The sequence below is a fragment of the Passer domesticus genome, chromosome Z, assembly GCF_036417665.1.
Source record: "Passer domesticus isolate bPasDom1 chromosome Z, bPasDom1.hap1, whole genome shotgun sequence".
NCBI classification, from domain to species: Eukaryota; Metazoa; Chordata; class Aves; order Passeriformes; family Passeridae; genus Passer; species Passer domesticus.
In genome coordinates, this window is record NC_087512.1 from 73,307,466 (window position 1) to 73,320,986 (window position 13,521).

The window sequence follows — 13,521 nt, forward strand, 5'->3', positions numbered from 1 at the left end:
AAAGCCATTGCCTAAAAAGTGAAGATGAGAAGCTCACTTCTAGCTTTGACCTCTTCAGGCCAAACATTGCCTAACAGAATTTGACTCTCAGGGGTGACAGAGCGATGAAACCTCTGGCATGCAAAATACTAAGGGAGTAAATGCTACTTTGCTGATAAGGTACTGAAAAAGATAATTTGGTTTGGCGTTTGGTCTAGAAATTCAGACTACACAACTGGGATTGATATGTCTTTATTCCAAGAGCTACATTCTGCTTCTTGTTATTTAAATGTTTTTAAGGACTTGTGAGCTATTATCTGCCATTTATATGGAACCAAGAAATTTATCAGATTTATTTTCTCTTACCCTTCTTAAGGCTGAAAAAAACAAAGCTAAAATTTCAGTATCAATTCAGATACTGTGAATTTGGAGGCATGTAACTTGGGAATTTAGTAGGCCTCTGAATTACAAAATCATCTTTGCAAAATTAATATGCTTGTGAATGGATTTGATAATTGAATTCAGAAAAAATATTAATGCTTGAAATAACTGAATTCAAGATTAAATAAAGGTTGATTTCACTAATTAATGCTGTTGAGCAAAGAGTGCAGGAAATTAGGTTGGCCTTCCATTGACCTCTTATTAAAATTGTAAGGAAATAACCTTCATTTTATTGTTCATCTGATTTCTAACTAATGAGATTGGCCTTGGAGCTGGAACTGCCCTTTTGAGCAGCTATATTTGAAAATCATGCTGATGATATCTTTTGTTATTTCTGAAATCTAAAATGATACATCCCCATCATTTACATTTTTAGAAAATAATACAGTGTTATCTTCAGCAATAAGCTCATCAGATACATCAGGGATAATTCTCATTGAATATAGGCTTTTTTATCTATCACAGGTTTAATTTTGTATTTTTATATAAATTTGAAGTTAGAAGCAGGTGGTATTAGATTTTAAAAGTCTATAGCTAAAAGCTAGAATGTGATACTCTTTCACTATCAGAGGTGTTATCATTAGTTGACCTTGGAAATTTCTACTCCTGACATATCTGAAACCCCTTACATTTTCTGTTGTAATTCCATAAACTAGCAAGACATTTGGGGTAGGAAGAGAGGAACATGGGACAGGACAGAGAGGTTCATCTTGTTTGGGAATCTCTTTGACAGGATCCTCTGGAAACTGTCATGACACAAAGAAGATGCCAACCATCACAGCGTAAGAAAAATACACAACCAGTGGACAGAAAAATCAATAAAAATTGAGAATACCATGGGTGCAGACAAAAATGACCACTCAATGAGCAACCTAAGAAAGCAATGTCTGAAGCAATTCCTAATACCAAAAATCCAAAACTCAGGTGGACTGAAATAAGCAAAGGAGGTAAACAAGATGGATTTCTGTAAATAGCAAGAATAAGGCTGAGGAAAAGGGAAGCTTGTGCCACAGTGGAAAAGAATGTCTTTGTCCTACTGACAAGGAACTTACAGGATATTCAGTGCCCTTTTCCCTGCCAAGAGCTGCCCTCCAGGACGCTGATTTCTGAGCCTTCTCTCAGGGTCTGTCAGATGAAGGCAGTGCTCATACGAAAGGGAGGTCAAAGCAGAGAACACTAAGCTTACTAAGATACACACAGATCCATGGGACCACAGTGGGATACACCCAATGATGATAAGAGAGGTGTCTGGTGTCACTGTGGGAATGCCCTCAAAAAGTTGTGGCAATGGTTTACTTTTTACTGTGAAAAGATAAACTCATACTCAAGGAGGGCAAGAGCTACAATTTTATCAACCTCTCCTCAATCCTAGCCAGGGAGAAAATGAAAAAAAAAAATATCCTCCTAAACGCAGTTTCCAAACTCAGGAATGCAATGTTAGGAACAACCACTGGTTTTATCAAGACTGAATCTTGCCTGACCAACTTGATTAGTCACAGAGGTGAGATAACTGACTGCATTAATATAGGGGAACTGTTGATGTCATATATCCTGCACAGGGCCTCCAGCATGGTCTGTTTACAGATGGTAGTGTTTTAGGAAGACTATATCAGATGGATCTCCTCTAAGTAGCACCAAGATCACTCCTGCTATGGTGGAGCCATAGGTACACAGATGAAAGAAAATGTTTCAAAAATAATGGGATCTGATAGGTAAAGATGTACAGCATGAGATCATAGCATTCATAGGGCCCAAGCCAATGCAGTGGTCAGGATGGAGCAGCCAGCCAGGCTCAGAGAGGACTGAGACACTGCCTGAAAAGTTCTGAACTGTAGTGTTTTGTGGCATATGGAGCACATATTTCCTGTAGACTCTGAATATATTATAAATCATATACATACATATTATATATTTGAAGAGAAAATATATTCCAAGCATCACATCTGTAGGTATTTTGAATGGGATGGAAACTGAGGAAGTTTTTGGAGTCATCCTCAGTTTCCTCTTGTGGGTTACCATATAGAAATGCTCAAGGCAGGGCAAGCAGATTCTTCCTTGCTTCTAACATCATATCCTGGTTCTGAAAAGCCAGGAATTAAAATCATGAGAGCCACTTTACTCCCTGAACCTAACAGAATGCCTTCAGTGGGTATCCTATAGGCCTTTGAAACCATTAGAATTGCATTTGCATTGTTGTAACAGAGTAGGTTTGGCTTTAGTATCCTGGTGGATTTCTGCTCTCCTGGTCTGGTGTGGGTGGGACTGCTGCTGTTTCCCATTCCCAGTGAGGTAAAAATGAGATTGGTTCCAAAAAGCAGACCCCCTATCTATGAAAAACCACACAAGTCCAGCACAAAATTAAGGACAGTGTACATTTATCAGTTTCCACCTAAACATGAACTGTATGGATGGCATGAACAGACTCCCTCTGTAATCATAGATATGATATGAATTCTCAACTACCACTTTTGAAGATACAAAAAATATAATTTGCCCAGCCAAAACAAACCCAAAAAGCCAAAACTAAAACAAGCAAACAAACCAACAAAAACCCTTTATAAATTGAGGATGACTAATTTAAACAGCAAGAATCTTCTATGATTTTATATTTCTGTTCTTGGTTTCTATTTGTTACAACAGACACTGAATTTACAAAAATAATTCCACTTAACATTTACTAGTAAAATGAGTGATCTCTTTAATTTTATAATGTTGTAGAGTATTCCTGGAACATATCAACAGATGGGAAATGAGAGAGAAGACAGCATAATATAGAAAACATATTTTTCCACAAAAGGAAACACAGTTTATTTCAATACACTTTTTTGGAACAGAATAAATTTATTGCTCTTTTCCTCAGCATTTCCTTATAAGAATGTCCATAAGACAAACATTTAACAGTCCCGGGACCCTGAAACTAGAGGGGAAATCTGGAACAGAGAAGTGCTTTGTAGCGGAATATAAAAAGGCTAGAAAATGTTTAGATAAATGAGACGGTCACTGATGTGGTCTTGCTGAGTCTGAGAGAGATTACTCAGAGGAATTTTATGGGGGAAGTAAAGAAGATGAAGTCAGATTCCTCTCAGTGAGGCCCAGTGATAGGACAAGAGGCAATATGCACAAGCTGAAAAGAAGAAAATATTTTTTAAGTGATCAAACACTGACAGTTTGTCAAGAGGGTTTCTGGAGTGTCCACCCCTGGAAATACTCAAACTTGGATTGGACACAGGCCTGGGCAACCTGCTTATGGGGATTCTCTTCTAGGCATGGAGGATTGGACCCAATGAATTTGAAGGGTGTCTTCCAGTCTTGAGCATTCTGTGGCCAAATAACTGTTTTATACTATCATGACTTTTAAACCTCTGTTGCATTGCATATATATAAGTTTAAAACACTTGCTTTGCATATATGTGGCTAAAAACCACAACATAATGAACATTTGTAATTGTAGTTTGGAATTTCTACCCTTGCTCACATGAAGCAAAATCTCAAATGAATTAAATTTTTACTTCTAATGGTATTTTTCTAATAGAAGTGGCAATGGGAAAAGACCATATGGTAGATCCAGTTTTATTTCCACTTGTACCATTAAGTTTCTCTTCAAAATGCAAGCCCAGTTCATTCCATAAACCAGTAGCAGCTCTCAGTTTGATGCTTCTTGAATTCAGCCTGCACAGGTTGTCCACAAGTTTTTGTACCTTTATTGGTAAAATATCAAATATAACAGGAAATATTAAAAATAATATGAAAAACTACAATGATAATTATTTTGTCTGTTGTATTAAAAAAAACTATCTCCAAATAAAAGAATATTTTTAATCAGTAGAATATTTTCATATGTCCTATGTGTGTGGGACTACAACATTTTAATGGAGATATGTATCAGTGCAATTAATCTTGCATACATTATTTCTCTTTTGTTTAGCTTTCTTTTCAGAAATATTTTTTCAGATAAAAGATAATTTCAGTTAAAACATAATTACACTTTTGGAATGGTTTATTTAAATAGAAGAGTATTTGCAACACATATTTCAGGAGAAAATAAAGTTTAATCTGTTCTCTGAGTCTCACTAGAACAACTTTCTCAGAGATCTTCTGGAGTCGCCTTTCTTGGAGATATTAAAAAGCCATCTGTACACAGTTCACATGAGCAGGGGAGTTATACAAGATGACCTTTAGAGGTGACTTCCAAATTCTAGAATTCCATAAACAGGAAATAAATTTAATGCGATAAATTCCCATCATATTACATATTTACAGATCTGTTTGCCACAGAGTCTTTGGTTGCACAGAGCATAGGGAAAACTTTTGTGATATATCATAATTTCTGATAGAAATTACGAGACCATTACTAGCTAAGAAATGTGTGTATATATATGCATATGTGCACACACACATATATGTACACACATGTAACTATGCATATATATGTATACACAGACACACATATGTGTATATACACACACATTATATATATTATAATGGCTACATATAGACATTATATAATTGTCTATATATATGCCAATTAAAGCCATGATGTTCTTTGGCATTATCTAAGACATAACCAGTTCTAACAAGTCACAGTCTATCATGAATGTTGACTATAGATGAGTTTTATCACACTTGTGATTTTCTGTTCACTTGTTTTCTGTCCTTACCTTGTCAAGCCCTTCTAGATGTATGGTAATGGAAATTTACTGCACAGAGGTACTAATTTTTCTGTACAGTGCCAGCCCACTGAAATCCAAATGCCTGTTTAGAGTCTCCATAAAAAAAAAAAATCCAAAAAAACAACAACAAAAGCAATCATATTTTGCAGTAATAGATGTGGAGGTTTTTCTAATATAATTTCAGTAGCCAGAGGAAACTTGACCTGCTAGTCAGTAGAAGGAAAGTGAAGTTGTTAAAAAAAATGTGTATAAATTTGGAAAAGTTTACAAGAAGCCACAAAGAAAGCAATTTTCTTATATGAAACCTTTTTTATTATTTATTTTCAATAACTTTAAATATTTTTGTGGGATTTTTTTTTAATTTTTTTGGGGTTTTTGTTCTGGTTAAGACTCCTAGGGTTTTATGATTAACACAATAGTGTTACAACATTTGACTATCTGTCTGGCAACTGTAAAATTTTTCTGTCTCTGTCATCATAAACGCTGTCCCAATTCAGAAATACAATGATGCCCCTAGGTACATTGGTGCAAAAGTTTGAAGATAATTATGTGCTTTAGGCTTATTCTGAGGTAGGAATAAGGAAATACTTTGGGTGAAAGTTCTGAGTTTCTGAATTCCGTAAGCTTAAGTGCAGTGGAAAAAGTGTGACCTTTCATAGAATCTTAGACTACCCTGAGCTGGAAGTGACCTGCAACAGCCATTGACGGCCAGCTTCTGACCCTGCACATGGCATGCCCAAGAGTCATTCCAGGTGCCTGAGAATATTGTACAGATGCTTCTTGAACTCTTTCAAGTTGGTGTCATGACTACTTCCCTGGGAAGCCTGTTCCAGTGCCCAACCACCCTCTGGTAAAGAATTTTCCCTAATACCCAAGCTAAACCTCTCCTCAAGTCCTGTCACTAGTTACAAGGCTGAAGAGATTCGCTCCACTCCCTTCGCAAGGAAGCTGCAACTGCAATGTCTCCGCTCAGTTTCCTCTTCCCCAGACTGAACAGATGAAGTGACCTCAACTGATCCTCATACAGCTTTCAACTAGAGCCTTCAACATTTTCCTAGCCCTCCTTTGGACACTGTCTAGTAACTTATTGTCTTCCTTATACTGTTCTACCCAAAACTGCCCCCAGCACTCAAGGTGAGGCCACCCCAGTGCAGAGCAGAGCGGGACAATTCCCTGCCTTGACTGGTTGTGGTGCTGTCCCTGATGCCCCCCAGGACATGGGTGGCCCTTCTGGCCAATTAGGACAGAATTAGAACAATAACCTAGAGGAAAAAAGTTATTAATTTAATACAGATAACTTTAATGAATAACTTTGATGAATGTCTGTATTGTTTTGGAGATATTGTTAACTCTTGGGAAAAAAAAAGATAAAATTTAATATTGTTGATGCCCAGGAGTGGCTATCTAGAGAGAGTTAAAAGAATAAAGTGGGTAGTTATTTAAAGGCCTGCAATAGATACCTTGGGCATTGCAAAAGCCTTGCAGAGACTGCATCCAAGATGGATGATGGTCATGAGTTTCTCAGACAGATATATGTTTGGTATATTCAGAGGTTAATTGTCCAATTATAATTTCAAGTAATAAAGTCATATTTCCCGGGTTTGCTTCTTCCCCCCAGTTCACTTTTGTTTATACTTAGGGCCTGAGGCAGATTTGTTCTTGGTTCTCAGGCCCAGAAGGATTGTTTTATCTGACTAAAATGTGAAGAAAGCTTGCTAACCCTCCACATATGGGTTAGCAGAATTATACATTAATGCAGTAGAGGATCTGAAAAACATAAAAGCTAAAAATCAAGACATCACTATTTACTTAAAAACAAGTGACAAAGGTAGTTTGGAAAAATTTCCAAAACCAGTACATTTATGCAAACAACAATTGTGTACTTCAATTTATTAAAAAGTGTTTGTTTCTTATATAGGCAATTTTAAACTCTCCTAGTTCTTATTTATCACAGTTGAATAAGAAATTAGTAGTTTTGAGCTCTCTTTTTCCATAGAGGTTACTTTCTTAATTACTGTGGGATTTTTTTTTTTTTTCATTTCTGCCCTAGTTTGGCAAAATACAGATCTTTTTTTCTTTTTATTTTGTTTTCATATGCTTTTTAGGTACAAGGTAAACCTCAATTTTCTGAACTTCTTTAAAATATTTTGAAGCATATTTTTTGCAATCTCCATTAAATATATATCTTCCCTAATAATATACAGATTATATTAATTCATTCCTTGTTAATAAGAATATTATTGCAATGAAATTCAAGTTAAATTTCATTGTGCCTAAAGTTCCTGTTTAAAATATTCTTCCTTTGTGAAGGTTTTACTTCTTCAGGCCAGGATGGACAGAAGTAATAGTAACCATTCCTCCACTGCATTTACCGCTAGCAGGATGGTCTTTTCGAGGTCTGCACAGTTTTTTAGCTTTTGAGTCATAAGGAAATTTCTTGGCTATTTGATCTGTGCAATGATTTTTCCTTACTTTCTTTGTTCTATGTGTCACACATCATAAATTTTAGATCAGCAGTAAAATATTTTCAATAGGCTAGCAACATTGTATTTACCATATTGGCCAGATCAGAAAAAGTCTTAGGCCAAAATGGAAAACTGGACTTGTGCTTCAGTTTAGTCTGCGTACCTCCTTGAATTTAAACTGCTAGTTAGACCTACTTATAAGTAAGCATTATTTCTAGAAGGGTTCCTCTTCTAGATGTGCAAAATGCATATTACCTGTACATTCATATCCCTTAAATCTAAAGATGTTTTCCTCCCAAATGTTTGGAGAAGATAATTAGCTGAGAAATATCGGCAATGGAAAGAAAAGTGTAGTACTCCGTGACAAGAAAATATTGAATTTTTATACCCATTAACTCTGATTACTAAAAAAATATATCTTTATGGCATGCTGTGCAGAGCAACATAAAATTGTAACAATAATTATTAAGTATGCATAGGAATGAATAATAAAATCTTCAATCCAGATGTACTCCTAGTGTGTCCACACACTGGACTGTATTGAAGAACTGGACAAGTGATTACAATTAATAAGATTGCTTTGTATCTGTCTGTGTTTCTTGTTTCTATAAGTATTGTGAAGAGTGATAATGCACAACTAATATTATCTCTATGTATTCATCAAGATTTCTAGTAGAAATGGATTCTGAGACAAATGGCATACTTTTCTAGTCTGTGAATGTCAATTATAATAAAAGAAAAATTGAGAAAAAACAACATAAAAAAACATCAAGACACTACAGCTTTCTACCAACTCTTTTACATATGTAAAATCTCTTAACTGCATTTCACCAACTGAAAACAGAATGACTGAGTGTATGGAAAAATTGCCTCTGCTGTTGCATTTTGTTGAAAATAGTTATAAAATAGTTATAAATTTAGTTATAAATTATTTTTTTAAAAAGGACTTTGTATCTTTGAGCACCTCTAACTGCACTACAATTAACAATCATGTACCATGTGGAAGTAACAGAGAAGTTTTACCATACAGTTGATATTTCCCTAAAATATCAGTTACTTTTAAAGATTTTAAAGATGTTTTAGCAATACCTTTACAATAACACACATACAGGTAATAAATCCAGTTAGCTATTAAATGCTAAAAAAGTACTGAATTTCTTTGGATTATTTCTTAGTTTTTTTCCATTGCAATCCAAGCTTCCTTTTTTTTTTTTTTTTTTTTTTTTTTTCCCTTGTTTTTTGCTGCCTTTTGATATTGCACAGCTGGGGATCACAATCCTACTGGGTCACAGACTGTAAAATGTACTGATTTATAAACAATTGAGTAGAATTAATAATCAGATGAGAAAAGGGAAGAAAATTACATACTTTGAACGTATAGGTTGGGAACACACTGCTGCACTTCTCCTCCTCCTAGGAACTTTGATAATTATCTTTCTGTATCTGCTAAGACCAATTTCCTGTTGAAGGAATGGAACTTTTTTTCATTTAAGGTTGCAAATTTTAGTTGTTTCAATGCAAATCTGAATGTTTCAAGGGTTGGTTTTTGGTCTCATTTCTTAAAATTGTATGCGGTCACTCCTGTGAATGTTGTTTAGTGGCATAAAATAACAGTTCAGCTAAAAATTTTAAGTCAGGAAGGGGCCATTGTCTTTTTGAAGGGAAAATAAACTGATAGGTAAGGATGTTGAGTTCATAAGTTTACATTGTTGAAACCAAGCTATTAATGGTCAAAGTTTTAAAGGGATTTTTAGGAAGTCATTATTTAGATGACTTCTCCTTTTTGCTTGTTAGCCATCGTTGGAAGGTAGGCATCAGTGTGTTAGAGGAGACTTGTTCAAGTCTCCTTTGTCTTTATGAAACTAAATCCCATTCAGATTCTTGGCTATGTATCTGTATCACTCAGCTGTTTTGTTCAGACCAGAAGCAGACACAGGTGTGCACTGCTTTAATGAGATTGCAAGCCAGATCTGCCATTATGTTCTGTTTCATCCTTTTATGGTAATTCCTTTATCAAACTGGATGAAATAGATTTAAAACAGATAATTTGCTTGAATAACTCCAGTGAAGTATTTAAAATTTTAAATGGAATTTAGAGCTTCATAGTTGGTAGCACCAAATATTGAATAAACAAAATTTGCATTATAAAAAAAATCATACATCTGGCTCAGTGAAAGAACTGGAAGAGGATAGAGGAAAAACAATTATTGTGTTTCTGGGTCTAAATAGCTGTGTTCTGTGCTGATTCAAAGTGACTTCTCTGTCCTTGCTGACTGGGTCTTTCCCTGCTATAGAAAAGCACCCACTGAAGTCCAGTGGGCTGTATCATCCCACTTTTTCTTTTCCTATACAGCATATGATTTTTGCACAGATCATTTTAAGCAGGACTCTGCTGGCATCATTACAGAGGCTATATCCTACAGAATGCCATCTACTTTGCTTAGCTTATGGTGAGAACTGTCTAGTAAGGCTAACATAAATCTGCTTTTATTCTTGTCATGCAGCATTTTCTTCTTGATATTTATTCATATGAGCTGAGCTTCAAAGAAGACACGCAGATATTTGTGCCTACTTTAGGGAGAAGTCTGCACCACAAAGAATAAACTATTTTTTTTCAGCTCTGGGTGTAATGTTCCTGTTGTGACTCCATAAATTTTAGGAAAGGAAATGTGCTACACTTAAGAACAAATAGAAACCGAAGACCAAAAGCTGGAATGAGTTGTGAGAAGTCCTTTGGGTTCTACTAAGTGAAATATGAAAAGAATTTTCTATGTTATAAATTGTTGTAATGGAAACAGTGTCAGCTGTAGTTTTATGACTATATATTTATGTTTTCTCATTACAGCAAACTCCTCCAAAATATCTGAAAATATTTAGTATAAAATTCATGCCAGTACTCTAGCTGCAAGTTTCCATGAAAACTGCAAGCACCTGTGTTTTTATGAAATCTCCCATTTATTTCAACAATCATGTTAAACCAGAGTAAATTCTTCTGTATTACACCCTCAGTAAAAAAAGGAGACAACAGAGTGAATGACACTGTGACTTCATTCAGGTCTTAAGAAATAGAGCAAGTCCTGTAATCTTGTATTGGAGAGAATTATGTTCTGAATTTGAAGATATCAAATCTTTACAAAGCCTGTAAGAGGTAAAAAAAAAAAAAAAATCAATCCATTATTCCATCTGACATCTTGACTATGAAATATAATTTTCAGCAATGATTGTGTCATTTTGTTGCCTTTGGCTGCCCATTTGGGTTCTAAGCATAAGCAGTTGTATGGAATTCAGCGGTTTTTCCATGAAGAAAATTTTTAGGAAACTGTGTGGATTAACTTCTTTGTCACATAATGTTATTCTTCAGCTCTGAGAAGAGCATCTCTGTGTTATTTTATGCCACACTTAACCAGCTTTGTGTGTGGCTCATATTGCCAAAGAAATGGCAAGGTGAGAAAAAAAATCTTTCCCTATTTGCCAAGACCAAAAGGCAGATCCTCAACCCGTTTCCTTGTTCTGTGTCTTCCTCTCCTGTCAGTCTATGAAGGAAAGGAAGAGTTGCACCTTTCATTGACTTACACAAATGGGAAAATGGGAAGGTGAATCAGAGTAATTAAGATAAATACCTTAGTTCTGATGTTAAGGAAGTGTTTTCAGTTGGGAGTAGGTGGGACATGATCAGTCGCTCAGCTGTCGAGCTATTTCTCTCTTATGTACTGTTGCTTTACTGAAGGGCTTCATTGTTTTATTTAATTCCCTAATGGAGTAAAGGGACATAAAATTTAAGTAGTAACTAAGACACAGATATGTAAGCCATGATGAAGATAAAACCAGCTGTGAAAGAAGTTCTAGGACAGCTTGACAAGGACAACAGTCTTAGGCTGGAGTGTGATACACTTGTTTTTCCCCAGTATAGTATCTGATAGAAATATTATTTTGTCCACATCACAAAAAGTTGTGCAGAGAAAAGCACAAGTGTATACTGTTAAGTCAGTCTGTTTGCCATTACTATTTCTGTGCTTTTTTCTCTTTTCTTAATTTTGTGCTTTTGTCTTCCTCCTGCAGTTACTAGCACCATGTTGAGTGACTTAGATTAAGGGTACTACTTATTTCTAGAGTGAATTCCAAGCAACCTGATGCACAATTCTGGGAAAGACTAATAAACTTCAGTACAAATAATGTTAAGAACATAGAGGTAGGTATATTTTCTTGGCATAAATTTTCTCTGTTTAAAGATGAATGATGGGTTTTTTGAAAGAACAGGGAAATTAACATACATTGCATGCTCTTATGGAGAGACTGCTGTTACATATAAACACTGTAGAACTGAAACAATTTAAATATCAAAAATACCTTGAATTAGAGACCAGTTGCCCTTTCATGGCAGTGGCTTCAGAAGTTGAAGTGATAAGGACCTTGAAACTAAGTTTTGACACTGACCAGTTTGTAGACAATTTTTGAAAAAAGGCAAAACTTTCAACAAGGCAAATGAGGGCTCCATAGACAGTGAAATTTCCCAGCAGTCTGTTAATGCAGTCTCTAGTTACAATTTCAGTCAATTTATGTCAGAATCAGGATGGATGCATTGCTCCTGCTGGTTGATACTTTATGTTGATGGTTCTGTAAGTTAAAATACAAAGCCCAGAAAGTCCAAGCAAATCTTTCAGCCGTCATCAATGAGCTTATTGTAAGGTACAGACAGAATTTTTCTTACTTACAATTTCTTGTAGTGTCTACTTCTCTGTTGGTGAGATAATCTGGCTAATAGCAAAGGCTGATGATCATTTTGCTAAAATGGTTGTTATTCAGCTCAGTTGTTGCTTTGATTTTGAGGGCTCTGAAGATGGCTTGATCTGCTAGAGAGGTGTTATGTTGGGATAAAACAAACAAAATTTAAATATAGTACTGTGAAAAGCTGTATGTTTGTTTATGGAAACTGTTGCTTTCTGAATTATGAATTTTTGAGGCTCCTCAGAAACCAGGATAAATGGAGTAAGCCCCCAAATATTTTTTTTTAGTAGACTGTTTGTGGTTGACATCATGAAGATATTTCTAGGTTACCTTATTATTTACAACATTAGGTGTATCTTACAACTGGCTGATCACTCACAGAAAAACAATAAAGCAAGAAACATGAAAGACATGGAATATTTTGCTTCATTGAAACGTCCTTAGAATATCTTTTACTTGGCTTAACATATGTTCCACTTGTTGACATTCAGAATAAAGCATCCTTCAAAAGTATCTCAGTAGAGTTGTCCACGTTTGTATTCCAGACAGCAGCAAACTGGTACCCACTACCAAATTCTACCCATAAGGCTGCATGTTCTGTAACCCTGATAGTACCCCACTAACTATTTTTTGTTTTGTCATAAAAATTGCCACTGCACCAGATGCAGAGGTAGGGTGGAGCAGGTGGGGGAGCCTAAACAGTGTTACTCCCAGCTGTTGTCAGGCATCATAGGAGCTGTCAGCCTAACAAACACCTCTCCACAAGCATAAGTAAGGCCATGGGTTGTGTGGCAGGAGAAACTACCCCAATAACCCAGCCAACAGGTCTGTCTCAGTCTTCCTAGGCTTCCCTAGGAATGCTCCAGACCCATGTCAAGAGGACACTTAGTCCAAGCCAGTCACTGCCAGAATCAGGGATGGGGGGGGATCATGTTTTGAGGTAGAGGGGAAGGCCATTTTGGAATAGCCCAAAGCTTATAACAGGACAGTTTTGAGAAGAACCAAAGCAGGGAACAGAGAGGTTTCTGTATTGGAGAAGGAAACAGAAATGGGAAAGGATTAAAATTGTCAGGCTGTATGGGGACAGTATTTTCCAGTGTATATGATAGGTATACACATATATGTGTATATGTTCACTTCAACAGATCTCCCTCCTCAACAAGAGAGAGAAGTAGGATGAGGCCACCTGTGCTATTTGTCTTCATCTAAGTATTACATATGTCAGCTTGTGCTGAATTGTC